At 43.9% G+C, this 27,838-nt stretch overlaps 1 protein-coding gene across 5 annotated transcripts in view; it reads right to left on the bottom strand.

Moving 5' to 3' along the window:
* LOC123759650 (uncharacterized) overlaps positions 1-27,838 on the bottom strand; it is a 117,559-nt gene that overhangs the window by 83,212 nt on the left and 6,509 nt on the right. For 3 of the 5 annotated variants that reach the window (XM_069317825.1, XM_069317839.1, XM_069317845.1), the window contains exon 3: positions 24,209-24,352. The gene's annotated coding sequence lies outside the window, so the exon portion shown is untranslated. Of the gene's footprint in view, positions 1-8,899; positions 9,793-24,208; positions 24,353-27,838 lie in introns of those variants that run through there. The other 2 variants (XM_069317833.1, XM_045744850.2) reach the window with 1 other exon arrangement.

Raw genomic sequence — 27,838 nt, 5'->3', positions numbered from 1 at the left:
CGGCTGACACATGAGCACCGCAACAACACAAGAAATCAACATTTTTTTAATCAATCAAAGCCGGTGTTGCAGAGTTGGTTGCAAACCTCCTCATGTGGAGGCACGAAGCGAGAAAAGCAGCATCAGCCGGAAAAGAGAGCAACGAGAAATAAAACATGAGAATGGTCATTGAGGCAGCCAAAGCCTCGTGCAGGTTGAACCATTGTCTCCCTGTATCAGGAGCTCACATCGAGCAAAAGTTACCAAGCGGAAAATGAAGCGAGGTACGATGATGTGCAGTAATCCCTACAGGCTGGCAGGTTATATGTATCAAGGCACACAAGAATCTGCCTTTATTCTTGAGAACCTTCACAGCATCGGAATATGAATCGCGAGGATAATTGATGATGTCAGGAATATGAACTAAATGCCGCGGTCAATGAGGCTTTCTCCATAGCGGACAACTATAGTACTATGACAAATAGTTAAATCATGTTTGAATAGATTTACACACACACACACACACACACACACACACACACACACACACACAGAGTAGTGTGTATAGTAGTCAGTAGTTTCAAAGTGTTATATGACAAAGAGTGCTGGGTAGACGGGACACCACGAGCGTAGCTCTCATCCTGTAACTACACTTAGGTAATTACACTTAGGTCATTACAGTCCTCATCCCTGGATTAATACAGAGAAACAAGCACAGGCAGACTCCTGACCGAGAGGGAAGTAATGAAGAGAGAGAGACACGCATCAGTGTATTGAGGGCCTCGAGGAGCACGCCAGATGCTGCGTCCACTGTTGTTGTTGTTGTTGTTGTCATGCGTCCTTGTCCCCCCCCCCCCGCACATACACTCTACTGCTGCCCCTTCTATCAACCACTCAAACCCCCTTTCTACCCATTGTTCATGTATGCCCCTTGATCCCTGTTAACTCCTGGGTGACAATGCCCCCCTTGAACACACAAGGCGTGTGTCCTTACCCACGCCTCGTGTCCTTACCCACGCCTCGTGTCCTTACCCACGCCTTGGGTCCTTACCCACGCCTCGTGTCCTTACCCACGCCTTGGGTCCTTACCCACGCCTCGTGTCCTTACCCACGCCTCGTGTCCTTACCCACGCCTCGTGTCCTTACCCACGCCTCGTGTCCTTACCCACGCCTCGTGTCCTTACCCACGCCTCGTGTCCTTACCCACGCCTTGTGTCCTTACCCACGCCTCGTGTCCTTACCCACGCCTTGGGTCCTTACCCACGCCTCGTGTCCTTACCCACGCCTTGGGTCCTTACCCACGCCTCGTGTCCTTACCCACGCCTCGTGTCCTTACCCACGCCTCGTGTCCTTAACCACGCCTTGGGTCCTTACCCACGCCTCGTGTCCTTACCCACGCCTCGTGTCCTTACCCACGCCTCGTGTCCTTACCCACGCCTCGTGTCCTTACCCACGCCTCGTGTCCTTACCCACGCCTCGTGTCCTTACCCACGCCTCGTGTCCTTACCCACGCCTCGTGTCCTTACCCACGCCTCGTGTCCTTACCCACGCCTCGTGTCCTTACCCACGCCTCGTGTCCTTACCCACGCCTCGTGTCCTTACCCACGCCTTGGGTCCTTACCCACGCCTTGTGTCCTTACCCACGCCTCGTGTCCTTACCCACGCCTCGTGTCCTTACCCACGCCTTGTGTCCTTACCCACGCCTTGTGTCCATACCCCTCCCCCCCTCATAAGTGTACGTGCCGGCGCTCGAGATATTTCCCTCCTCCCCGCGGCTCCGTGCCCCTCCCTCATCTTTCCGTGCGTGTCCGTGTTCCCTCCCCGAGCATCCCTTCCCTTCCCCCTACCCTCCCCCACTCTCCTCTCCGCCTCACTTACTCCTCCCTATTCTGTATTTTCTGTGTCAGGTCATTAACGTATATTAGGAGCAGGTTGGGTCCTGATAATGAGTATTACTCATTCCTTACCTCTCTCTCTCTCCACTCTGAGATCTGCCTTCTCACATTACAATCACTTTATTAACTCTCGTGTTTTTGATGATATTGTCATAATGTATCCAGAGTGTGTAGACTACTGATCACGTGGCCCTGTATGACTAACCATCATCTGTGATGGGGAGTTTTAGCATCACGTAGCTAGTTCTTGATACACTCTGTACTCCCCTTCATATAGTCTAGCGCAGCTAATTCTTGACACACTCTGTACTCCCCTTCATATAGGCAAGGGCAGCTAGTTCTTGACACACACTGTACTCCCCTTCATATAATCTAGGGCAGCTAGTTCTTGACACACACTGTACTCCCCTTCATATAACCTAGGGCAGCTAGTTCTTGACACACACTGTACTCCCCTTCATATAGTCTAGGGCAGCTAGTTCTTGACACACACTGTACTCCCCTTCATATAATCTAGGGCAGCTAGTTCTTGACACACACTGTACTCCTCTTCAAATAGTCTAGGGCAGCTAGTTCTTGACACACACTGTACTCCCCTTCACATAGGCAAGGGCAGCTGTACGAATGCAGATGTATTTAGATATGTTAAAACAAAATTGTGGGAGATATTGCAGCTTCTCACGCTCTTTTTTCCCACCCCATCAGCACTGGAGCCCCACCCCTTTCCTACACCCCATCACTACACCCCTCACTACATCCCTTCCACGACAGGCCCACATCCCTCCCATCATCTCTTACACGACAAGGGCCTCACCCTTCCCTTCATCTCTCCCACGATAACCGTTTCACCCCATCTCACCTTTCCTCCCTGTAATCTTCCAACGATAGATAACCCCACACTAATAGTAAGTATTCACCCTCTGTCCATCAGAGTTCCTGGTGGTGCCTCGCCCCTCCCTCCAGCATCCTTGGCAGTGCCACACACTCCAGCACTGTTGGCAGTGCCACATACACTCCAGCACTGTTGGCAGTGCCCACACACCAGCACCGTTGAGTGCCACACACACCAGCACCCTTGGCAGTGCCTGTCTTCATCTTGGCTCTCCTGGGAGTCATACGAGTGCCCATCCAACCCTCTAGAGACTAGAATCTAGAGTTTATATTCTAGAACCTAATGGGCTTCCACCGTGCATAATAGGCAAACGTTGGGACGTTAATGGGGCCTTTACGCTCAGTTTTATATAATGGCTTTGTTTGTCTATATGCAAACAAAATGGCAGTTTATATAACCCAGTAGTTAGCACTGTCTAATGATGTGACTTAGCAAACTAGTATTTGATTGACAGTGACATCAGAGGTGAAGATGCTCAACCAATCAGGGATGAACAAGTCTAAAAAGGAGATAAAAAAATTGGTTCTGATGGATAATGACTTTTAGTCATACAATTAGTGGGAAGAAACAAAAGTGTTTAGCAGTGCGTAAGAGATCGAAGATCAGTTTACGGTCACCATGTATGACACCCGTATTGTAGGTGAACCGCAGCTCGTCCTCATAAACAAAGGCCAAAGTCCATTCCATGCACCCGCCAAACCCCCTGTTTATGAATAAAAAACGGCTTACACACGACTCACAACTGCTGACGTCCGGACACTTCCGGAAGAAGTGCTTCACTGACGACTTTTTTTCGAACCACAACGCTGTAAATGCTTCACCCACGTACTACAAATACACATAATCGCCCAAAGAACCTAAAATCTAACCTAACCAATGCCTAAATATGCACAGAATGCTAATATGTAACGATATTAATTTATATTTGGGAAATTCCAATTCTGAATGAACAGCAACTTCATGAATGCGTCTTTGGGGTCGACCGCTGGAAGGAATGGACTTTGTCTGAGGTAGAGTTATTCTCCTCAAGCGTTCTCACTACATCGTAGTTGGCAATGTCACCGATGTCGCTCCAGTCCTTTATAAATCATGTTTATGTCGACCATTGCAACGCAGCGCTTCGTAAGACCAGGGGCCAGATTCACGAAGCAGTTACGCAAGCACTTACGAACCTGTACATCTTTTCTCAATCTTTCGCGGCTTTGTTTGCAATTATTAAACAGTTAATGAGCTCGGAAGCACCAGGAGGCTGTTTATAACAATAACAACAGTTGATTAGGAAGTTTCCATGCTTGTAAACTGTTTAATAAATGTAATCAAAGCCGTCAAAGATTGAGGAAAGATGTACACGTTCGTAAGTACTTGCGTAACTGCTTCGTGAATCTGTCCGCAGGTGTACAGTGCCCACCGCTTCGTAAGACCAAGTGTACAGTACAGTAGTCTTAAGATGTGTCAATACTATGGTATTATTCTTTTCGGTAGAGCGTAACAATTCTGACGTTGTGGTCGATAATGTCAAAATTGCCTCATAAAGTAGCGTGAGGACAGGTTGTGAGCTTTGTCCCTTGCCATAGCCTCTGTGTTGCTCTCACTCAGTTTCCCTCTCTTGGCACGCACACTCACCATGTGGATGTGTGCGAGTGATTTCCTCGCACACTCACCATGTCCGTCCACAGTCCTCCCGGTCTTCCTCTCCTTAAAATCACGCAAATACAATCTCTTTCAATTTCAATTTCAATCTCTTCCCTCGTCTACCACCACTCCTTGGCTCAGAGTGCAGAGCAACGCAACCCTTTCAAGTAATACACTTGCAAGAGTTGACTTTTGCACTCCTAATCTCTCAATGATTAGTTACCTTCATATCAGAAGGGGAAACTCTCTAAGGTTCGGGACGCGCTCTCCTTCGTGTAGGTAAGGTATCTTACCTACCTTACCTACGTAAGGTATTTCTCCCTATCAGGAGAAGTGCTAAACCATCTTGTCTAAGCTGCAGCACTTGGAATGGACACGAGGCCCAGGAGCTGAGACACGAGGAAGGAGTGAAGGAACTGTGGCCAACAACTTGGGTCATCTGGGATCGAACGCCGACCCTGCAAGAAACGAAGCTGGTGCTGTGCGGATCAGTTCAAATGGATGACGTTTCGTGCAGATCTTTGGTTGTATCTTTGGAGAAGGCGTCCTCGTGGAGGCCTGGTCGAGGACCGGGCCGCAGGGACGTTGAGCCATGGAATCATCACAGGGTAAGGTATTTATTCTCAGCTTGAAAGCTTCCAATCAGCTTACATTGGACCAATCAATTTCTTTCCCTAACTCAATATACTATCAGATTCGATTGCACGTCCCTTCTCATTAAACATTCAGACTATTCTATCCATCTACTTCTAACTCCGTGTTTAATCATTTACTTTCTCCTAGTGTCTCTCTCTAACATTCCCATTAATCCCTATAAAAATTCCCATTAATCCCTATAAAAGTCTTCCTGATACACTTCTATTAAAGTTTTCCAAAACGAACTTTTCGAGTAAAATTATTTTTAATTATTGTCACTTTCCTTTTCGCTGACTGTTGTTGTTGTTCTTTTCACATAATTCTCATGTGAACATGATGACCAGACCACACACTAGAATGTGAAGGGACGATGACGTTTCGGTCCGTCCTGGACCATACTCAAGTGAACATATTCCTGTTTTCTTGCCGCTCCTTCACTCCGAGTTAATACTTGACATTTTTTCTCATCATCAACTGTTCTTGTTATATCCTCGCCCCACAAAACCATTCTCGTTGTTCTACCAGTTGTTCAACGCGTTAAAGAACCTGTGTTCATCTTTGTTCTGTTGAGAATTGTCTCCTCCCATTGCATCTTGACGGCTTGACTACAGTCTTATTTAACCGGATATTAGTACGTTTTATGTTATTTAATGTTCTTATCTATCACTTACTTATTATTCTATGGGTAAGTAAATTGGGGCTCTGAAAATCCGGTACCATAGTAGTAGTAGGCATCCATCAGTCTCAGGAGACTATGGAGTTGTCGGTCTGGAGTGGCCTCACCAGGGCGCAAAGCCAGGGTAGGTTGATGTCGGGGGAGAAGCTGTTACCCAGGCAGCAGGTCCCCCCCTCTCCACGGCGCTGAAAGTCTCCAATGGAAAGGCATACGCCAATACGATTGGTTCCCATATACCAATCCAGTCCAAATACCCATATATGACTTCGTTAAAGGTGTAGACTAAAATACAGCTTGCTGTAACTGTGAAGGAGAGTGCGCTACAGCACATACAAGGGATACGAGGATGAGGCGCTGGGATAAGACAGAGGGAAGATACAGACTTGGAAATAATTAAAATCAGTAACACAACAGCTACAGAAAACGTCGACAATGTACGAAATATTGGCAGATGCATTTTAATTCTGACAGTTATAGCGCCTAAGGCATTATAACAGGGATGCTAAATCTCATATGAACAACAATAACACTGCTTAATTTCAATTGGAAATATTAGGAAACTATAATATTAATTGTCGGGGGGGACAGGCAGCCTGTGCATATATACATGTTAGGCTTATACCCAGGTCTCCCCCCCCCCCCCCCCCAATGTCGAATTTCTGACCCTCCCCAGGATGTAACTCCACAACATGCCGACTAACTTCTGGCTACCTGCTACTGCTAGGTGAACAGGTGCATTAAACGATAGGAAATGAGCCCAACCATTTCTGTCCTCCCCGGGATTAAAACCCGGATTTCTCGATTAATAGTCGAGAAGGAATCCAGAAACTAATGTACAGATATTGTAAATGTACAGATATTGTAAATAAGGCCGTAATTCTAGGAATCTTATCGAGAAGCCTTAACAACTCTAATATTAATCTTGTAGCTCATGTACTACAGTTCGGGGGACACAGTGCTATGAAATAATGTATGTAAATCCCCTTGAGAGTATACACAGAACAATAAGTTAATCCCGAGTATTTACAAACCTTCATTATGAAGAAAATATGAAATTTCAAATTACATTCCCTAATAAGACTTTTACAAAGTAATGTGATTAAAGTGTTCAAAAAAGCCTAAAAGCAAAATTTAAATTGGATTCTGAAAATATTAAGCCACGTTAGAAACATGTGACACTAAATTTAACTCCGGTACGTTTATCTTAAGAAAATAAATTGGAAAATACTGGTTCAGAAATTGGGTTACAGATCTGCTGAACAAGTTTCCGAGTAACGCCATGGAAGCACACCCAGTGCCTGAGAACAATCGGTTCGAAAATCTGATTTGTTAACCATTTACTTAAAAGAGCGAGAAGCGGAACCCAATAGTTTAAGTTAACCTCACTCTCCCACCCCACGACCTGCTCACTGAGCACACACACACACACACACACACACACACACACACACACACACACACACACATACGAGGGGCCTCGTAGCCTGGTGGATAGCGCCCAGGACTCGTAATTCTGTGGCGCGGGTTCGATTTCCGCACGAGGCAGAAACAAATGGGCATAGTTTCTTTCACCCTTAATGCCCGTTACCTAGCAGTAAATAGGTACCTGGGAGTTAGTCAGCTGTCACGGGCAGGTTCCTGGTGTGTGTGTGTGTGTGTGTGTGTGTGTGTGTGTGTGTGTGTGTGTGTGTGTGTGTGTGTGTGTGTGTGTGGGGAAAAAAAGTAGTTAGTAAACAGTTGATTGGCAGTCGAGAGGCGGGCCGAAAGAGCAAAGCTCAACCCCCGCAAACACAACTAGGTGAATATAACTAGGTGAATACACACATTAGAAAGAACTTTTTCAGTGTCAAAGTAGTTAGTAAATGGAACGCACTAGGAAGTGATGTGGTGGAGGCTGACTCCATACACAGTTTCAAATGTAGATATGACAGAGCCCAGTAGGCTCAGGAATCTGAACATCAGTTGATTGACGGTTGCGTGGCGGGACCAAAGAGCCAGAGCTCAACCTCCGCAAGCACAATTAGGTGAATACACACACACACGTACACCAAGACATACTAACAAACATAAAATTAAAAAAAAAAAAACTCAGAATTCACACAAAACTCACCAATGAATCAAGTAATATCAACTCAACAGTCCGGTCGCTGAATTACGTTCAGGCAAAACAAATTCTCACAGTCACTTTCTCACGTGACTGTCACGGCCCAGTCAGCTGGCAAATCTAAAAATTAGGTGGAAATTGTGTTTGATGATAAACCCAGTGAGGAGATGTGAGAGAGAGAGAGAGAGAGAGAGAGAGAGAGAGAGAGAGAGAGAGAGAGAGAGAGAGAGAGAGAGAGAGAGAGAGAGAGAGAGAGAGAGAGAGAGAGACGCAACTCTGCAGCAGGTGTCGGGAGGCTGGTGATGGGGCGGGCACGTTGTTGATGAAAGGGTCGTGTACGCTAGTGGCCTCTGGCGGGGTGGGAACGTCTTCATGCACAGCTCGGGCGGTGAGGACACTGATGGCGCTGTCTCATCTCGTGTGTTGGTGTCGTTTAGAATAAACTCGGGAATCAGGACTTTGTTTAAGAAGGGAATATCGCTGTTGAGCATCTTAAGCAGGCGATGAGTCACAATAACGTGGCTAAAGTATGTTGACCAGACCACACACTGGAAGGTGAAGGGACGACGACGTTTCGGTCCGTCTTGGACCATTCTCAAGTCGATTGTGCGAGTTGAGCATCTTAGTTTGTAGGAAAAAATCGCTAACAAGATAAAAAAAATCCCCTGACCTATTCGATGACGAAGATAAATATGAAGATGTACCTGAAATCACAGTCACTCCAGTACACACCATGTATAAAACATACTGTCTCCTGTTTACGTTAGGTAAGGATAGGTTAGGCTGGGTTAGGTGTATTAGACACTGCCCTCTAATACACCTTAGATTAGGTGTATTAGAGGGCAGTGTCATGCCGTAATTGGGTACACACTCACAAGTACTCAAGGCCCTCCTATACACAGAGTACCCGAGACTTAGACCACATTAGATATCTTCCACTACTAATGAGTAGTTTTATATATAATGGTTACTGTTTCTCTATTTAATAATTATGATTTTTTGCAATTACAGTTATTAGAGGCCCAGAGTTGCATTATTATTCATTTTAAATTCTGACATACGGCGCAAGGTAAAGGTACACTTACCCTTGTATCCTGGGCAGGTGTAGGCACACTTGGGAAGCTGGGGAGTAGTTCAGGTGAGATAATTGGCATCAGCGCCAATTGATACGCTCTGAGCAGGCTTGAAGTCACTTTGGTAACCTTGAGGCGCCTTGGGGCACCTCAGTGCTTTAACTGCAGCCTCCAGACTGAACCCAAAGCTTTAAGATATATTGGGCGGTGACTCATTATAAAAAAAAACTATTTTGAGTTCACAAAGATGAAACCGTGCTAGTTCACTCGGATAAGATGAAAGCTTCAGTTCATTCAAGATGAAAGCTTCAGTTCATTCAAAATGAAAGCTTCAGTTCATTCAAGGTGAAAGCTTCAGTTCATTCAAGGTGAAAGCTTCAGTTCATTCAATAGAAGATGAAAGCTTCAGTCCACTCAATAGATGAAACCTTCAGAGTTCACTCAAGACTGAGTGCGTCTGACGCCACGTGAGTCTTCAACACACTCAAGTGTCTTCCAAACTGCTGAAAAAGTGTTGGTTTTAACACAATTTATAGCTTAGTCAGTTCATATATTATGAACACTTTGTCTTACTGCATATTCACTCGTGTTTACGTCCACTGCGAGTGAAAAAAAAAACGATAACATTTCAGACAATTTCAGTCGAGCTCAATCACTAAACACTCAATGTTTTCCCTATTTTCCTGATAGTTTTTTTGATACACAAAAGTGACTATTATATTGTACATTTTCTACACGCTGTTTTTTTTTAATGTTATTAGTCTCTATTAGATTTAATAGTGTATATTAAAGGCCTTGAGTGGGATAACGACTGACACGCTTGTCCGGTTATAGCGAGTGAGGAGGGGGGCGTGTGTGTGTGGGGAGTGGGGGAGCGCCGGTGGGGTGCGTGCTTCTCCTCCAACAACGCAGTAGCGACTGACTCTGCCACGCCGTGCGTGGGCCCCTCTATGGTTCATCCCAGGCATTTGTTATCATCATTCGGGACCTTGTGATGCACTTGTTATCATCATTCAAGACCTTGTGAGGCCTTTGATATCATCATCCGGGACTTTGTGATGCACTTGATATCATCATTCTGGACCTTGTGATGCACTTCATATTATCATCCGGGACCTTGTGATGCACTTGATATCATCATTCTGGACCTTGTGATGCACTTGATATCATCATCCGGGGACCTTGTGATGCACTTGATATTATCATCCGGGACCTTGTAATGCACGTGATATCATCCGAGACCTTGTGAGGCATTTGATATCATCATCCGGGACCTTGTGATGCACATGATATCATCATTCGGGACCTTCTAAAGGACTGACGACCTTTTGTCAGGGCGTCAATCTTTAACTGTTCGCCTGTGTTCACTCAGCGGTAATTGGGTAGCTGGTAGTTAATTAACCGACTGGCGCGTCGCGTTCCGGGGAAGACTGGTGGGTAAGGCTTACCAGGCGCAGTGGGAAGGAAAGCTCTCAGCCTGCTAACAGGAGCCAGAAGCCAGTTCCAGCACCATTCTCAAGTCATTCTCATCGACTTGAGAATGGTCCAGGACGGACCGAAACGTCGTCGTCGTCCCTTCACCTTCTAGTGTGTGGTCTGATCAACATACTTTAGTCATGTTATTGTGATTCATCGCCTGAACCAGAAGCCAGATTGACGAAGCAGTTACGCAAACACTTACGAACCTGTACATCTTTTCTCAATCTTTAGCGGCTTTGATTACAATTATTAAACAGTTAATGAGCTCCGAAGCACCAGGAGGCTGTTTATAACAATAACAACAATTAACTGGGACGTTTTCATGCTTGTAAATTGTTTAATAAATGTAACCAAAGCCGTCAAAGATTGAGGAAAGATGTACACGTTCGTAAGTACTTGCGTAACTGTTTCGTGAATCCGGTCCCAGAAGCGGGCTGTCCCTGCACCCACCTGTGTAACATAATAAAATATCATATGGGATCAAAACTAGCCTCGCCCCGGGCCGGGCTTGGGGAGTAAAAGAACTCCCAGAACCCTAGCCAGATACAAAATCTAATCTAACTAAATCTATCCTAGCCTATCCTAACCTAATGTGAACTACCCTAAACTAATATAACCTAACCTAACCGAACAAAAGAGTCCGTATACACCAGCAAGACCCTGTGGATGCTATAAAAGTCCCTCTAACACACACTATCCAAATATCAGCTTACTTCCCTTCCGCCTCCCGCTCTCTCAAACACAAAAGCTTCTACAAAACAATTTACATAAAAGTCATATACTGAATGGGCTGCAATAACAAATGACGTAATTTTGGGATAATTAATTATTTTGTTTTCGTTGCATAAACATAAAAGTGTAGCTTCTATAATATTGTATAACTCCTATATAATCCACACGGTGATTATATACGAGTAACTACGGGCTCACCATAGCCCGTGCTACTTGGAACTTTTTGTTTCAAGTAGCAAATCTTAAACAACATATAAACGAGATTATATACAACACTCTGAGAACAGCGACTCCTGAATACAGGGAAATCACAGCCCCAGGGTACATGGTGGGTGACTTGCGACGTCGATCGTGCCGTTTGGGCTGGACGGTCTTACTTCATGCAGGTTTGCGTTCAATCCCCAACCGTCCAAGTGACTGGGCATCATTCCTTTCCCCCACCCATCCCCATCCCATCCCAAATCCTTATCCTGACCTCTTCCCAGTGCTATATAGTCGTAATGACTCTGCGCTCTTCCCCCCTGGTAATTCCCTTCTCTCCACCCCCAGTCCAGCTGCACGATTTTCAAATCGATATATCTAACATAGATTTATTGTTAGTTGCTTTTTCAACTCTTAAAATATTGTGTCGTTAAACCATAAATTTTGACATACAATTTTTAAGGGGCTCCAAACTAATGTTCTATTTGGCTCAAAATAAAATCCCTGGTGTTTTGACAGTTTTTTGTTTTTTTGTTGTCTCGCGCCAGCGCCCTCTACTATAACACCTGTCGCTCGAGGCAGCTGCCTCTCACCGGCCGAGGTAATACTTGACCGTCGGCCTCTGCACGCACCATCCCTCAGGCATCGTGGGAAACGTCTCCACCTTGTCGATAGACTGATGAATTTTTATTCATAAATGGATGGTCCGGTGAAGTCGTGTACAGGTATTTTGCACTCAGCTCGTTGTGTGTGGTGAGGTTAGGCTGCGTAAGGTACAGTTAGGATTTGTTTGGCAACGTTAGATTAGGCTTCGTTAGTTTGTTGTTGACTTAAGGGACCACGACTGTGCAAATCCCGGCTGTGTTACCGTGTAAATGGAAAATGAAAAACTTTGCGACTATTCGTCACCGGTCAGTGTAAAACTACTGTGACACACGGTGTATCACAGTAGTTAGACAGATATTTAGCGACTTGTGTCACTCCGTGAGAAATGAGGGTCAGACCCCACTCAGCACGGAGAACCAGCCTGAAGGCCTTATCGACACGGAGTGACCGCAGACGATAAAGCATATCAGTGTGTCATGAACACTGGGGAGTTGAACAAAGTCGCGCCCTAACGACAGAATGGCAATGGCCCTTCCTAAACTCAAGCCCAGTAGGGGAAAAACGCAGAAACCTCTTCCAGCGGAGCAAGAACCACACGCCTCACCAAGCACTCTCGGCCAGCCGGCGCCGGATAGTCTTCCCGCCCAAAAATCAAACCGAAACCGGGAAAATATCTCACAACTTTCCTGTGTGAAAATATCCCACAAAAATTTTAAATGTTTAGTCTATGAATTGCATGTAACAAATAACATCAAATGAGATATATTAACATACAAGAACATAGCTTGGGAAGCGAAAATTTATTTATAGGTAATATGTAGCATATATAAATTAAATCATACGAACGAACATATTTAACAGAAACTTGTCTGACATTTGCCTGGGAATTTGGACTGGCAACAAACCGGCCAACTTGCTTGACAGTACCATGGGAATCTTGCCTGGCAGTGCCGTGACAATCTGGCCTTGTAATGTCATAGTAATATTACCCGGCACTACCATAATAATTTGACCCATCTTTAATATGGGAATCTTGCATGTCAGTACTCCCCGAGCTACTACATGAATCATATCTACCAATATCATGGTAATTGTTCCCACCACTGGCAACTAAATCGTGTCTACCTCTCTCATGGTAGCACTGTGAATAATATTGTGCCAGAGTCTCTTGTACCAGTGCATGATGTCCGGGTGTTCTGGAATATTTTGTACAAAATTGTTATATTATTTCTCGTTTTATGTATGCTTCTTCCCGGCTTGGCGCCTTCTTTGATTATTATTTCCTCTCGTTTTATGCAAGTTTAGTTATTTTCCATTTTTGTAAATTTTAACTGTTTAATAATCGTAAACAAAGCCACCAAAGACCGAGAAAAGATGGACAGGTTCCTAAGTGCTTGCGTAACTGCTTCGTGAATCATGCCTCTGTTGTGAATGCCTCTGTTGCCAAGCTAGGCAACTCAACTCCTCCAGAGGTCAGACTTACCACCTGGACATCAGCAGAAGTGCGGCCGAAGGGGCCCAAACGCCTCTAGCACAACACGACCACACCCATCTTCTAGTATGAGAAGGGGCTACGCAAGTCCCACATTGTTTAGTGAATCGTAAAAGACTTTAGACCTGACCTGTATTGCACAATCAACTATGTAACCATTTAATTGAATCTAGTTTATTGGAAGACATCCTAACCATTTATCTATGCTTGTCCATATTAAAGAATGATGAAATTTGTTTGTTTAGGCGCATCTCTTATGAATCCACCCCAACTGCCTTGTGTGGTTGAATTTTAAATTCGTAAAATGAAACATGAGTAATATCGGATACAGTAGACTGTAACCTCATGAAATACATACCCTGGAAACACAAAACCAAATTGTCTCTATTTCAGCTTGTTACAACTTGTAATAAAGTTGTTACATCTTGGCTTAACGTGTTTATGACGTATTAGAACGTTGTTACAACCTGCTATATTGGTTCTTATAAATGATTAGGTGTTAAAACTTGTTCGAACGTTGTACCAACGTCGTAGTTTCGGTGTGTGTTTGGCGGGTATGTGGTTAATCAACAATTTAGACCAATTGTCTTATGTATGATCCTTTGTCCTGTGTGGTAGTGAATACGAGCAGCGCCTCACTGTAATAAAACCTAATTATTATTACAGGTTCTTAATTACAGGTTTTAAACCTAATTATTACAGGTTTTAAACCTAATTATTAATTTATTATTACTGAGTAATCTAATTGAATGACTCAGATTACGCAAAAATGTATATTATATAATTGTATAATTGAGTAAACCCAGCAACAGTCAACCCGGTTTGAGTAAACCAACGAACACACACAAAGACTAAGCCTTCACACCTCCAGGACAAACATGTTCCTCTCGACAAAGGCCTCACATAAAAAGAAAATTTTAAGTCAACATCTTTAGTGACAAAATTGAAGTATATTTGAAACAAACTTAATTTATGAGGATAACGTGTGATTGGACGGAGGAAGTATTAAGTTCACTCGTGCGAGTCAAGTCTAATTAACAGGTTCTCTGGCTGTATATCTCTGAAGTGTCCACTAAAATATCTTATTGGATCTGATAATAAATCCTGAATAATTAAAACTAATAAACACATTGATGTATAATACTCACATAGTGTCGACTAAAATATCTTATTAGCTCTATTAATAAATCCTGAATAATTAAAACTAATGAACACATTGATGTATAATACTCACATTGAAATATAATAATGTATACAGTGATGTATAACAATAATATTGATAGAGCATGAATTTTGCTCTCATACACTAATATTGCCGGAAGAAAGGCGTATATGTTCAAGAAACAATTAGACAAGTTCCTACAGGAAGTACCGGACCTTCCGGCGTGTAGTGAATATGTGAGCCTGGAGGGCCACTCCAAGCATCAGCCTGGAGGGCCATTCCAAGCATCAGCCTGGAGGGCCACTCCAAGCATCAGCCTGTTGGACCAAGTTACCACAAGACAAGCCTCGCCCCGGGCGAGGTTGGAGAGAAGAACAACTTCCAGAACACACTCCAGGTATTCACGGAGCATACATTAACTCATCACAAATACAAACTAAAATTTGAAACAAAATATATGACATATCAGTCAGAAACGATGCCTAATCACGTGATAATGATGACCATTGTACGGTCGTCACGGCGCAGTAGGCTACAATGATGTTTACATAATTAGACAAAATCTTTAAACGGCTGAAGCCTGTAGTAGTATTAGTTTTCATAGGAATTAGTTAAGAGTAGATATACACAGGAGTTATCTTGTATGGGACTTGTTTCCTTTATTCTTACGTCATTATGAGGGAATTATCAGGGGAAAACCGCCAAGCCATTACGACTATATGGCATTGGGAAGGTGTCAGGATAAGGATGTGGGATGGGACGGGGGAAAGGAATGGTGCCCAACCACTTGTGGACGGTGGGGGATTGAACGCCGACCTGCATGAAGCGAGACCGTCGCTCTACCGTCCAGCCCAAATGGGTGGGCTACGTCGTTATGAATGAATGATGGCGGAAGTGCTTTTGTTTCCCTATCGATTAATAACAATGAAACAGGTCTATAAAAAAAAATCTTTGGAGCAGAATAGGGATCGAACCAGCGCCATGGGTTAGCCTAGATGCGCGCCAGAACCAATGGACCACGAACGCTAAAGATTAATTATCCAGGGATCAGCCCAAATCCACTTAAATTACAGCGTTTGTTTGGAAAAAAATTTAGTTTATAATATCCACCCATATATCTCCATCATCCTGCCTTCGACACCAACATCCCTACATAAACATCCCTACATCCCTACATATCAGTTCTCCAACAAATTACCATATTTAGTTCTTGACCCACAGTGAAAGTGGGTCAAGAACTGGAACTGAAAGCCCCGGTCAAGGGAACATATACAAGAGAAGAACAATCTTCGTTATGTTACACAAAGAACATGACCCCAACACTCTTCCTGAGGTCAGCCAGTACGGTGAATGTGAGGAAGTAGCTGGAAGCATTCCCTTGACTTCCCAACTGAATGTGAAAATGCAGATATTCTAGGCAAATTTAGTCATTAATGATTGGCTTTTGAAGATGTGGGCTTTGTTGTGGTGGGTGAGGTGCTGGTTATGAGTGGAGGTTGTAGACCAGGTCATGGGTGGTGGGTGTAGACCAGGTCATGGGTGGTGGGTGTAGACCAGGTCATGGGTGGAGGTTGTAGACCAGGTCATGGGTGGAGGTTGTAGACCAGGTCATGGGTGGAGGTTGTAGACCAGGTCATGGGTGGTGGGTGTAGACCAGGTCATGGGTGGTGGGTGTAGACCAGGTCATGGGTGGTGGGTGTAGACCAGGTCATGGGTGGTGGGTGTAGACCAGGTCATGGGTGGAGGTTGTAGACCAGGTCAAGGGTGGAGGTTGTAGACCAGGTCAAGGGTGGTGGTTGTAGACGAGGTCATGGGTGGTGGTTGTAGACCAGGTCAAGGGTGGAGGTTGACCTGGTCAATACGCATTGTTCAGTAAGCAGCGAGGTGGACAAAGCTGAGAGAGGACGACGTAGGCTTCCCCCCAAGATGAGTGGTGTCCACCACTCGCTAGTATGACACACCGCGTCGTCCCAAGCATGAGGAAATGTGTGAGGGGCGGTGAGCGTGTCCTCGCCGGACAAGGAGCTCCACATGTCCGTCTGTCTCTCACGACAATTGATAATGTGTTACCTTGCGGTTACACTTTCAGTCATTTTGTGTTAGGATATTACCTGCCCGAAACGCTTTGCCTGCCCGAAACGCTTTGCGTAATAGTGGCTTTAGGCATTGTATGTACTAGCTCTATCTATAAAGCCAACAAACTTTGTAAAATCTCTTTATGTATGTACCTTACCTAAATAAAAATTATTATTATTATTATTATTATTATTATTATGTGTTAAGGACTCAGTAGCTGTCTTGCCGTGTTACCTGTGGCCATGGCACGGGAAGCTTTATCATTCTGGACACCAGTAAGGTGGTGCTGACGCCAGCTGTCAGGCGCCCTTACAGGAGTATCTTTAGTATCACAAGAAGCAGCCATAGACTCAAAGAGGCAGCCATAGCCTCTCAGGAGGAAGCCATAGCCTCACACGAGGCAGCCATAGCCTCACAAGAGGCAGCCATAGCCTCACAGGAGGCAGCCATAGCCTCACAGGAGGCAGCCATAGCCTCTCAGGAGGAAGCCATAGCCTCACACGAGGCAGCCATAGCCTCACAAGAGGCAGCCATAGCCTCACACGAGGCAGCCATAGCCTCACAAGAGGCAGCCATAGCCTCACAGGAGGCAGCCATAGCCTCACAGGAGGCAGCCATAGCCTCACAGGAAGCAGCCATAGCCTCTCAGGAGGGAGACACAGAGAATGCAACAGATTACCTGTTCTCGGCAAGAATCAGTACTTAACGTTGCTATTTCCTCAAGATGACTTGGCAAGGTTGACGCTGTTGTTTGTTGTCCGTTGTTCGTTGACTATTCCCAAGGTGCCGGGTATTGTGAAAACAAATTTTACCATATGAAGATTTTGTCGGTGTTATTGGCACATTTTTCTACAATGTTTTTTAATTTAAATTGAAAGAATCTGTTTACATTCTTCCCAAATGTCCTATTTTTGTTCTTCCGGTACTTCAAAAGTACATCATTTATGGTGCACTGTTGCTCGGCGATGATCACATCTTGGTTGACTGTTGCATTTTGTGGCTTTCAGGACCTGGAGAAAATACTTGGCATCTCCAGGTGACTTGAGGAAGCGCAGCTAGTTCTAGTTCTAGTTCTCAGCCCCGTGCTAGTTCCTCAGTACTAGCTCGGGGCTGAGAGCTAGAGTCGCTGTCCAGGACTACGGACTCAGATCTCAGCTAGTTGAGCTCTTGAGAGCCTGTTAGTTCCAGCAGAGCTCATCTCAGGTCAACTGACATGTGTTGAGACGTGAATAAATCCACAAGGGCCGTGGTGAGGGTTCGAACTTACGTCCAAGATCATCCCAGACGCGCCTTAATCGACTGCGCCTCAACATGGTATAACAATTGCAACAGGGAGTTCTACTGCTCTCACACGGTTCCTGCAGCCTCTCCGAGACACAAACTGGGGTTTTACACAATTCCCTCCATGCACCCGGGCTCTGACAACAAGCTGTTCTACCTCTTCGACCTTACTTCAGTACACACAAGGAATCACAACAGCGGTGTGATTTCGTTGTGTATTGAGTTGAGACACATCAAATCATCGAGGATATTGTTACAGTATCCCGGACACGTGTATCCAGTCACACGTCACGCATCTTGAAGTGTCCGTACAGTGTTTCCTTGTTCATCGAGGCTCGGTATTCTGTGTATCCGGCTCGGTCTCCATGTGTCCGTCACGCTGGGCGCCCCGGAGGACACATGTTTCACATTCCTATTACACTCACCGTCCATCTGATTCACCCATTCTCACCCTCACTCTTCCTGCCACCCAGCCTCCCTCCGACACACTCCCACGACCTCTCACTCACCCGTCCTCACTCGTCTTCCCTCACACTCACTACCTAATACCGCCGGAACTACTAATTGACAACACTTTCTAAGAGAAGTTCCTGGGTTAAATCTTCTCCCCTCAAATTACGTATTATGTATCTTTCAGTGGTGCTTCGGGTTTGTGGACTGTGTGAGGATCCTACTTAAATGACTAGAGGCCCTGCCTCTGGTCTGCATCGTCTTGTGGGGCATCTTGCGAGGGATAAGCTACTTGGATGCCAGCCACCGGCCCCTGAGAACGCAGCTACGACGACATGTTGCTTTCCCAGTATGCAGCCACACGTAGAGTTGAACGCCTGCACAGTCAGGAAATGTCTAGCAAACTGTCCAACTGGTTTCTTATTCTTGAACATGGAAATCAATGGACGATGAATCGGCTAGAACACAAGATAATTTTGAATTATCCTAATGTGCCCTTGTACTGCAGCTGATGCTCCGGTGTGAAGCACTGTCACACCCACACCCACAGCCCTGGTAAAAGTAACTACTGTGAAAAACTGTGAACAATTTGGATACCATAAGTGGAGGTGTAAAGGTCAGCGCAGCTCTGTTAATGTTAACTTAAAGTTAACGTAACGTGGACGTTACTGAGAGCCAGCTCTTGAGCCTGAGTTTGTCTATTCCTCTTGAGGTGAGGAGTATTGCTGTTAGTACAGAGATCCCAATGACAGGTGATTGACTAATGAAGATTAAGCCACCCAAGAGGTGGCACGGGCATGAATAGCCCGTAAAATGACAGGTATACTTCTCTTGGTTAAATCCCTGACCTTCCAAGTGGTTGGGCACTATCCCTCTCGTCGCTATCCCATCATAAATCCTTATCCTGACCGTTTCAGAGTGCTATATAGTCTAATGGCTTGGCGCTTATCCTATGAAGTTCCCTTCTTTCCTCTTGGGTGACTTAATGGTCATCAGTCATCGTCAGGTATAACCTCGCCAGCTCTCTGAAGTGTCGCACTGATTTAGCTGTCGGGAGGTCGCGGAGTAATCATTTGTCCAAGGTTAATTCCTGAAGGAGTAACTGTATGTCCCAAGAAGTTATTTTTCTCCCTCATAAAAGTTACATTTGATGAGTTTGCTTCAGTTGGCTTTAGTAATACTCGTTCGAGGTTCTGAACATGACGTGGCACAAAGGGAACCAAGAGCTGACGCTGGACCTCTCAGGCACAAATTACCGAGTGGACAGCTCTCGAGAACTGCAGTCTATGGTCCTGGGTTTGATTCTCGGCTGAGACAGAAACAAATAGGCAGTTTCTTTCATCAAGCAGTAAATAGGTACCTAGCTAGACACCTGCTGTACAGGCTGCATCCTGAGGAATGTGTGTGTATCGTCACACACACACACACACACACACACACACACACACACACACACACACACACACACACACACACACACACACACACACACACACACACACACACACAGTTTGCACAAAGACACACTCTTCAGCACGGGTGGAACACGAACAAGGGGACACAGGTGGAAACTTAGTACTCAGATGAGCCACAGAGACGTTAGAAGGAACTTTTTCAGTGTCAAGAGTAGTTAACGGATGGAATGCTTTAGGCAGTGATGTGGTGGAGGCTGACTCCATACACAGTTTCAAATGTAGATATGATAGAGCCCAGTAGGCTCAGGAATCTGTAGACCAGTTGATTGACAGTTGAGAGGCGGGACCAAAGAGCCAGAGCTCAACCCCCGCAAGCACAATTAGGTGAGGTGAGTACTGTAATGGGAATATTTCTCAAGGTCGTGTGGGACTCGCTGAGAGGTGACTGGGGCCTGAGGGACGTTGTCTCCAGGTTATCTGGACATCGTCCTCGTCTTTACTCTCTCTCTTTCATGGTCATCTTTGGTGAGTTTTTCATTTGTATTGTGTGTATTTACTATTTGTATCTGCAGAATCAACCTATTAGCTCTAGGACCCCGTCTTTCTAACCAATTATATTTTTCCACTATTAAGTCTACTACACATATTTCTCTTTCATACACGCGCCCGCACACACACACACACACACACATGATAGAGCCCAATAGGCTCAGATACCTGTACACCTGTTGATTGACTGTTGAGAGGCGGGACCAAAGAGCCAGAGCTCAACCCCCGCAAGCACAACTAGGTGAGTACACATTCCCAGGAAGTCACCCGTGGCAGTTGCCTAACTCCCAGGTACCAATTTACTGCTAGGAGAACGGGGGCATCAGAGTGAAAGAAACTATGGTCATTTATTTCTGCCTCTCCGAGGATCGAACCCGGGGCATTAGGCCTCGACCCCAGAGCGCTGTCCTTTTACTGTAGTTAAACTCTAGGGCCATTTGTTGGATCATTCCTTCAGTCTGTCCGTGTCATCCTGTAGCCTCTTGCTGTCTTCCTATCTCATAATTTTAGCATCATCAGCAAACATTGAGAGGAATGAGTCTATATCTTCTGGAAGATCATTCACGTATATCGGAAACAGGATTGGTCCGAGTACAGAACCCTGCGGGACTCCTGCTGGTGACATACGCCAGGGTGTGGTGTGTGTGTGTGTGTTAGAAAACTCCTTGAGATGGCCACAATGATTGATTGATGAAGATTAAACCACCCAAAGAGAGAGAGAGAGAGAGTACGGTGAGAGTGAGGGGGGGGGGGGCTAGGTGGAATGGGAGTGGAAGAGGGTGGAGAGAGGAGGGGGTAGAAGAGGGGGGAAGACATGCGGACGGGGGGGGGGAGGTAGAGAAGGAAATAACGCGGGTGGCAAATGTACAAATTCCCTCCCCCGAGGCGTGGTGTGGGAGTTGAAGGCTGCTACACTTTCAGGCAATTTTCCTTCCTATGTAATTACTGCAGGGATGAAGGATAGGGGATAGTGGCTGATGGAAGGGGGTGAGGGGAGGGGGGATGAGTTATAGATGAGCTGGTTGGGTGGGATTGGGGTTTGATAATGGGGTAAAGGGAAGGGAGGTGATGAGAGGGAGTGAGGGGTAGGTGGTGAGGGGAGGGGGATGAGGTGAGAGTAGCTCATCCGTAAGCAGCTGGGTGACATGCAAGCTGGATGACGTTGACAGGAAGTGGGCAGTTGAAAGATGGTATTGTGTAAGTAAGAGGAACTGAGGGAGTGTGAGGGTGGAACTGAGGGAGTGTGAGGGTGGAACTGAGGGAGTGTGAGGGTGGAACTGAGGGAGTGTGAGGGTGGAACTGAGGGAGTGTGAGGGTGGGAGTGAGGGAGTGTGATGGTGGGAGTGAGGGAGTGTGAGGGTGGAACTGAGGGAGTGTGAGGGTGGATCTGAGGGAGTGTGAGGGTGGAACTGAGGGAGTGTGAGGGTGGGAGTGAGGGAGTGTGAGGGTGGGAGTGAGGGTAGAAATGAGAGCTGGAGGAAGCGACACTAAATGAGGGTGAGAATGACCAGCGACAAATGCAAATGAAAGATTATGAATTAAACTATTAATGAGTAAAGGAAGACAATAATCAAGGAGCGGAAAACTAACCGTCGCTCGCACACTAGAGATAAATAAATATTTTGAAGCTAGAAATTTTAACTCACCGCTTGAGTAGCAGGATGTGTTTGTGTTTACATACACAAGCCTCATAGAGTGCGTCATTATTTACAAACACAAACCCCGTAGAGTGCGTCATTATTTACAAACACAAACCCCATAGAGTGCGTCATTATTTACACATACATCCAGAGACCAGATATATTCGCTAGTGTAAATGCAGTAAACAATAATATCATAATTACTTAAGATTTTGTATACATTCTGTGAACGTTTCATAATTGCAGAATTACTGTTTTATATTTGTGAAATTTTTGTTTTGATACAACTCAAATTTTCTATTTAACTATTTACTGCCTGTTTTCTTGTTTATTCATTACTATGGTATACCATAACTAGTATATGGTATGGCATATACTAGTATATGGTATACCATAATTAGTATATGGTATACCATAACTACTATATGGTATACCATAACTAGCATATGGTATGGCATATACTAGTATATGGTATTTGACAATGATAACTATTGAACCTTAAGGTTTATGTAGTTAGGGCTATATTTCGTTTTCTCTGGAGTATGAAGGAAAAGTTTTCTTTCAATTTGTATTAGAGGGTAACTATTATGTTATATTTTTCCTATTCAGTTCTTGATTAATTTAACAGATATGAACTGATATAACTGTTATCAGTCTGTCTGTAAATACGCTTCTCAGTTCTTCTGTCTGTACACTAACCATTTTTTCTTTTGTCTAAGGAACAAAATCCGTTTTTAGTTGGTGAAAAATTACCTTGCCCAAAGGAGACAAGACTGTGTGGAATATTCTTGTCTTGTATCGTTCTTAAACAGAAAGCTACAGTAAAAAAGACAGTACAACACAAAAACATTTTTCCATCCCTTTTAGGTATGTACGCTAGACAGAAATACAACAGCATCATTAATGTTGGTTACAGTGAATTTCATATGGACTCCATCTCATATATGCCTCCGAAGGATGACAAAGCTGATAAATTTGCTTAAAGAATCTTCTTTAAAGGATGGGTATGGGGTGCACTATCGCCCACAGGATGGGTATGGGGTGGACTATCGCCCACAGGATGGGTATGGGGTGGACTATCGCCCACAGGATGGGTATGGGGTGCACTATCGCCCACAGGATGGGTATGGGGTGCAAACTAAATGAACAAATCTGCTGACCGTACTTCAAGGTGGCTGGCTGAAGCTACTGCTAGTTGGCAAGTTTCAGCTCGTCTTAAAATTTCTGAGACTAAGTTCCATCTCGCTATAAAAAAAATAGATGACTGAATTAAGCTGTCTGTTATGTCTCGCGACCTCTATAATGCATCCATGAATGACAATATGATTACAACAATTACTGTAGTGAGAACTGTATTTCCATGCATTGATCATATTATTATTATATATCATGTAATTATAAAGATTACGTGTTATACTATTAAAAGCTGTATTACGTGTTATACAATTTTATATAATTTTATATAATACTATTACATGTTAAACTATTTTATACTAGCAAAACAATAAAAAAAACTTATATTTTGTGTAAAGTAAATCTGTACTATAAGAGAGAATTGTCACTCTCTAAAGTCGAAGGCCAGACGCTTAAGGCTAGTCTACCCCAAATCTGTAAGGGGAATGGTCTGGGGTATGGGACAGACATAAGCTGGTCGGGGTAGGCCTGAATTAAATGCTTTAAAAAAATATTAAAAACTCTCTCAGGGCAGCTTCAGGGAGTTTTAAAGTGAACTGTGAAATATGGCGTGTGATTAACGGAGATTAGATTAACCAGCCACCACCATAGCCATACCCCCCACCACCACAACCATACCCACCACCACCCCCACCACAAGCACAAGCACATCCACCACCACGGCCGTACCCACCACCCTGGCGTGCTCATGAAAAAACAAGAGGTTAGGGAATTAAACCCCTTGGCTTTGTTGACCTAATTAGCCTAATTAGACAATTTATTTTTCCCAAACTATTTACGATTTCATCTCCAACATGTCTACATGCGTGAATGTTAATTAGATTTAACTTCCATCTATGAACAACAGAGTTCAGCTTGTCAGTAAAATAACAGAAATTGCTTGAGGCTGTTTGGTAAAATGGGGTGTCAGGCGCTTTGCATTTGTGTGCAAATTTCATCTATCAAATAATTCACAATTAGCATAATAATATTGGCCATGCTAATCGGGGTTGAAAAATAAATATATAATAAACTATTAAAAACAGTATCTGAACGCTTCCTTACCGTAGTTTGGAGACAATGTGACCTAACGACCCGGAGGACAAATGAGAGTAGCCTAAATGGACTCTTCTGTCTCACATTTTGGTGTCCTCTATGCCACGTTGGTCCGTTGAGCCACAGAGCCCATCCCCTCTGATTTGATCCAACCTGTTGGGAAATCGAATCGAAATTTGCAGACATTATTCAGAGGATAAATGAATATTGGTTCATTCTGTGCCTTAGGCGTCATTATTCCTAAACCAAAGGAATTATTTATTATTCTATAAATTAATTAGTTGCTGCTGAGGTCTAGAGTAATTGTCAACGATACTCGTAATTGTCGACGATAATCCTGATTGTTGACAATACACATGATAGGCAATGCTACTCTTGATTGTCGACATTATGCCTGATTATCGACGATATTCTGATTGTCCCTGATACTTTTGATTGACGATACTATTAAGTATCTACCAGGACTCTTTCCCCGTAAGATATTACATATGCATCTAAAACTGCTCTCCGACATCTCAGTCTTTCCAAGTAAACAGTGTTTTAAGCCCTACTTGGAAATTCTGTTTGACATAATTAAACTTTTTCCAGCTAGCTTTTTCGCAAACTTGTCAACAAGATTTGTAGCATTATCCGATGTAAACTGCTGAGATACTCATTCTGGAGATTAATTTGTCTACATTTAAGACAGTGGAGTCACGGCGTGTGAGTTCTTGCTGCCGCGCGTGTCTGGGAGCTTTAAGCAATTGATGTTTAAACAGCACTTTAATGTGGACGAAATGGTGACAAAATCTTCACTCACGAAATGCTTTGACGCCCACAAACATCGACTGTCCTGGTATGTAACTAAGTACATGTGTGTTTTATTGTAAATAAAAATGTGTACCATGAGCGCCCAGAGCAAACGAAACATATTTCGTTGAAAACGACAGAAAGTTTTAGATTTATGATTCTGGCACGAATCTTTCCGACGTCTCTTTATGTTTTACTTCCCTGAAGCAGGAAGTTGAAGAAATTAACTCTCTCCAAACTTCATTTTTACACTTTTTATTGGGTCTGACGCCTAGTGATGCGTTTCACAAGGTCACTCCATACATTCTCAAAGACAAATTCTACCGTGTTATATGCAAAGGTGGGTACACAATATGTTTAAAAGAAAGACTGCTACCAAATATTATATATATATATATATATATATATATATATATATATATATATATATATATATATACATATATATATATATATATATATATATATATATATATATATATATATATATATATATATATATATATATATATATATAATACAGGTGGTTTATATAGGAGTCCTCACAGGTAGTTTATTCCGGTAGTTTAGACTACGGGAAATTTTAAATAAAATAGAATAAGATCAAATACTGAGAAACTGTTCAACCTCCCGTGAAGAACGCAGGCAAATGCGACAGGTAATTTATTGGTTGGTGAGCGCCGTATGGCAGCTGGGTGCTGACGACCCACTGAGACGCGGGAGACAAAGGATTGCTTGGGTAACCCCCTTAATTACCGGCCTGGTTTTTATGTCAACGAATCGGAGATGGAATTCGATTTAGCTGCTTGATCTCCCATGGTGAAACGCAGGATTGTTTAAGTCACTGCTTTTTAAGCTGAAAAGATGGTTTACTGCCAATACGGAATTTACCAGGTGATCATCTTCATATTACCTAAATTTATAAATAAACCCGAAAGTGTTTGTTTAATACAGTTCAACTAAACATTTGATTCAAGGAAACGTAATAGGCTATTTATATGGGTTTTAGTGTTGTGTTATGCCTTTCGCTATGATTTTTATTTTGTTCATTATAACTGGATTTTCAAAGTTTGTGCAAGTCTCACATGAAACGATCACGTATTATGAATACCACAGGTCGTAGGGAGAATCCCAGTGCTTGGAGATGGTGGGTGGAGGTCGGCCAGCGCAGTCAAGACTTTACCACGATGAAGATCATGTGGTTATCTTGAGTTATCTTGAGTTGATTTCGGGGCTTTTTTTAGTGTCCCCGCGGCCCGGTCCTTGACCAGGCCTCCACCCCCAGGAAGCAGCCCGTGACAGCTGACTAACTCCCAGGTACCTATTTACTGCTAGGTAACAGGGGCATAGGGTGAAAGAAACTCTGCCCATCGTTTCTCGCTGGCGCCCGGGATCGAACCCGGGACCACAGTATCACAAGTCCAGTGTGCTGTCCCCTCGGCCGACCAGCTCCCAGTAAAGTGTGTAGTAAAGATGTAGCACCTGTTCTTCGCCCAGGCAACGCCAGGTAACCTAACTAGTGAGCAATATCCAGCAGGTATACCTGGCTCTGGAAAAATTGCTTTATTTTACCATTAACTTCGTTACGTGCTAACTAGACAGGAGATGATAATTTATAATATAAACACGAGGATGCTGATCATTTATAATAATATTATGGCAGCCCATCCTCCAATAACCTCAGTACTTACATTAACTACCTGGTCTAACGTTCAATCATTGACTCGTGGACACTAAAACGTTCATGTTTTGAATGATTAAATTAGCGTCAATGGCAAACTTTAAAATGTAAACGTAAATACAGAAAAAACCTAATGCGAATCTGTTCAAGCAATCCTAGGCTATATATACGTTATCTTAGGTCTAATATATGTGCTATAATAGGTCCAGGAATATCAAATTTTTCATGACCTCTACAACAATAGTAGAGGTAAACATTAACTCTACTGGCTGCAACAATCCATTTTTGTACGTTTATCCAAATAATTGCCATAAGAATCTTATACATTTCAGGACAATGGGTTGAATAATAAAGGTGTGTATTGTGAGGGGCTGGAGATTCACGGTCCGGGCTCGCCAGGCACGAGGCGGAGAGGGTAACATTACAGCCTGGGAGTGAAGCCCACTGCCACTAGCCTCACCTTCCTAAATTACGAATGCCAGAGATCTAATTTGACAGAGGGAGGAAGATGAGGCATCTCATTAACCTAAATTGAAAATGCCAACAGCCTCATTAGAAAAACGGAGATAAACCTCTTTACTTAAGGCGAGTTTCAGCACAGAAAACAACGTCATGAAAGATTTAAGTTATATATCACGAAATGACTTTACAAACAAAACATACCTTTAATCACGTGCTACACAAAGGATGAGAGATGAATATATGGATGATCCGATATGTCTTCGGGTCAATCAAGCTCTGAATAGTTAGTTATTAAGGCCGCTACAATAGTTGAGTGACTAACCAGTCAGAATCTTATATATATATATATATATATATATATATATATATATATATATATATATATATATATATATATATATATACCAAGAAGCGGGGTACACCTCTCTTAGTATATATCCGAGTGTGACTCCAGGATCAACTCCCACGCTGATTGTGAGCGTCCTGTTGACTATACCTAGTGAGGTTTGAGTCCTATAGATTACCTCCCCACGCCCTCAACCATCCCTTCCACAGCTGCCCTACCCACCAAAACAATACAACTCTGTCCCCTACAATCCTATACCCTGCCCCAACTAAATCATCTCTTGCCCCAACTACTGTGCTCCCCACCATCTTTCTACTCTATATTGCCTCACTTTCACAAAAACACCTATCCTCTCCCCACC

This window comes from Procambarus clarkii, chromosome 8 (genome assembly GCF_040958095.1).
Source record: "Procambarus clarkii isolate CNS0578487 chromosome 8, FALCON_Pclarkii_2.0, whole genome shotgun sequence".
Lineage (NCBI taxonomy): Eukaryota > Metazoa > Arthropoda > Malacostraca > Decapoda > Cambaridae > Procambarus > Procambarus clarkii.
Note: the sequence above shows the minus strand (reverse complement) of the source record. Positions and strands in the feature narration are given on the sequence as shown.